Below are 3,483 nucleotides of genomic sequence, written 5' to 3' on the forward strand. Positions count from 1 at the left end.
AAGGGAGGAAAGGGCCACGTGCCCTCTGATTGCACAAGGCACCCCAGATAGAGGGGCCGTTCCTTTATTAGGGTGCTAGCGAGTCAATGGCAGCTGTGGCAAAAGCATAAAGAGGGAGGAGGAACCTGGAATTCACACAGAAGTTTCCCAGCTCCCAGAGGCTGTGCTTAGAGCTACTGGCTGGTCTGCCCTTCAGCTGCAGGTGTCCCAGGGAGGGGTCTTTCCCAGGATCTTCACAAGCCGGGAGCACATTCTTACAGTGAAGTTACAGAGAACTCAAAAGGTGGGCAGATTGGGTTTGAAACCAGAAACTTTCTGCCTGCGATTTGCCTGGATCCTTAAACTCTCAATTAGGAGGGGGGAGGGGAAGGGCAGCCTGCTCTCTCAGCCCCTCCCTGTCTCCCCGACTGAAGGGGGAGGCAGGTTGAGTTAGGGAAGCAGGAGGGTGGGGGTGTCAGAGACAGACCAGGATATCCATTCATGGTTAGGCACCTGATGATATCAGATCCCATCCAACACTGTGGGGGAGATAGTGTTATTCAGATATTTTTCCAGGGATAAAAATGTTCTGTTTGTGGTCTTTGAAGCTTTTGTGTTCTGGGAGTGCATTTTGAAATGCATGTCTTTAATTTAGTAGTCCCTATAATCTAGATAATGGGCCATTGACAATAATGTACAACGTCTTCTGTTAGTATTTCTTATATTTGGGAAACAAAATAATTTAAAAATCAACAATATTTAAAACAGTTATAAGAATAATAACTATTATCAGTTTACTTGGTCTCATCACCATTTTTTAATTTTTTTTGGAAATTTAAAATGCATTTCTAAATAACTCATGAGGGAAATTATAACATACTTGTTACTAAATGACTATAAAAATATATACAAATTTGTGAGAGTACTTAAAGTTTTATTATTTAAAACAAATGTAAAAATCAAGGAAACAATAAAATCAATAAAACCAAAATTGAGCTCCTTGAAAATGTAATGAAAACTAATTTGGGGTAAAACCCATCTAGGAGAAGACACAAAAAAACCACAGAAATGATACTCAGAATAAACAGGACTGTAATTGTAGATATGGCCAATTTTTTTTTCTGTTTCTAGTTTATTTTTTTCATTGGATTCCACATATAAGTGTAATCATATGGTATTTGTCTTTCTCTGGCTGGCTTATTTCACTTAGTATAATACTCTCCAGGTCCATTTTCGAATATTGTCATGAATATAGATATTCCCTAGAGCAGGGGTCCTCAAACCACGGCCCACGGGCCACATGCAAATACAAATATTGTATTTGTTCCCGTTTTGTTTTTTTACTTCAAAATAAGATATGTGCAGTGTGCATAGGAATTTGTTCATAGTTTTTTTAAAAACTATAGTCCAGCCCTCCAACGGTCTGAGGGACAGTGAACTGGCCCCCTGTTTAAAAAGTTTGAGGACCCCTGGTCTACGGGTTGCCTAGGTGGTTTTTCTGCTTCATGTGTATTGGAAAAAGTTTTGTGAACTTTTTCACTAGATCAAAACATGATTTCCCCAAACAAAACAAAACAAAAAAATACATCATTTCCCGTGCTTCCAGACTTCAATTCTAGTTTCCTCGCTTGCAGTGTCTACTAACAGCCTCCTTCCAGCATCTATCCACTAGCCAGTCCCAAAGCCATGTCACACACATTAGGTTTTTATTACTGAGCACCTCAATCTCAGGAACTCTTTTCTCTTACAACTAGTCTCTGTTGTGGAATAAAATGCCCAAAAGTTTAGTGGCTGAAATCAACCAACAATCATCATTGCAAATAACTACGGGGTGGCTGAGCCCTTTTGCACTGCTTTCACTTAGGCTCATACACACAGGTGCCTTCTCCTGGCAGGGCAGCTGTCTGGGGCCCCAGGGAGCTGGAAAATACCTTGTTTTGAAAATATTTTTAAAGTTTTTTTTTAAAAAATTGAATTTACAGAGGAAGGCAGAGATGGAGAGAAACATCCATGTGCAAGACAAACATCCATGGGTTGCTTCCTGAAATCGCCCTGAGCAGCTCTGGAATCATACCCCCAAGTCCAGGAATCAAACCTGCAACCTTTTGGTGGAGGGCACTACAGCCAAACAAATGAGCCAAACGAACAGGGTTAGAAAGACCTTTGAGATAAACTTCCTTACATGGTGACATATTTGTCAGTCATATCTCATATAATGTAACTTCAAATTTATTATATGTCCCTTCAAAGAGAATCTACAGCTCAGCAGGTGTGGCTCAGTAGGTTACAGTGTCATCCCTCCCACCAGAAGATCACAGATTTGATTCCCAGTCAGGTCTGGTACCTGGGTTAAAGGTTTGCTCTCCACCCTGCCGTGTGCCTGAGGGAGGCAATTAATTGATGTATCTCTCTCATATCAATGCTTCTCTCTCTACCTCTCTACCCACTATCCCTCCCACTCTCTCTAAGATAAATGGAAATAATAAATATCCTTGGATAAGGATTTTAAAGAGAAACTACATTTACTTTTTAGAATATTGTATTGATTTTAGAGAGGAAGGGAGAGAGAAAAAACATCAATGATGAGAGAGGATCAATATTCCACTGATTCCTATTGATGATTGAAGGGAAAACCCCGGCATGTGCCCTGACCAGGAATCTACCCGACCTCCTGGCTTATAGGTCAATGCTCATCTATTAAGAAAGTTAACTTCCTACAATTATAACCTATTTTGTTGCCGCCTCCCTCCTGAATCCCCTATTTTTGTTTTCTTTTCTATTTCTTAGTGATCTGTCACGTATGCATAACAAACCTGTCAAATATATACACTGAAGAAGACATTGGGACATATTTTTAGCTCAAGAATCATTAATTCTGGTGTCACTAAGTGGATACATCATTGGCTCATGGACTGAGAATCCTGGCTTTGATTCTGGTAAAGGGGACGTACCTACCTTGCAGGCTGGACTCTTGGCCCGTGCAGGAAGCTACCAATCGATGTGTCACTCTCACACTGATGTTTCTCTCTCCGTGTCTGTCCCCCTTCCTTTCACTCTTTCTAAAATTCAATTGAAAAATAGCCTCAGGTGAGGATTCACAACAACAAAAAGATTCATTAATGTTGTCCTGGCCAAGGAGTAACTTTGCTGGCTGGAGTGCCACCCCAATGTGCAAGGATTGCGAGTTCAAGCCCATAATGGGGCACAATCAGGAGTCAAAAATAAACAAGAAAGGAATCATTTTATATGGTGGTATATCCTCTATACTGTAAGCCCATAAAAGAGTACAACCATTGATCAAATATCCAATAGTGCGCCCTGACTGGTTTGGCTCAGTGGATAGAGCATTGGCCTGCGGACTAAAGGGTCCCGGGTTCGATTCCAGTCAAGGGCATGTACCTTGGTTGCAGGAACATCCCCAGTAGGGGGTGTGCAGGAGGCAGCTGATGTATGGTTCACTATCACATCAATATTTCTCTCTCAATAAAAATATTTTTTATTTTA

This window comes from Myotis davidii, unplaced genomic scaffold (genome assembly GCF_000327345.1).
Source record: "Myotis davidii unplaced genomic scaffold, ASM32734v1 scaffold1786, whole genome shotgun sequence".
In the NCBI taxonomy this organism is placed as follows: Eukaryota; Metazoa; Chordata; class Mammalia; order Chiroptera; family Vespertilionidae; genus Myotis; species Myotis davidii.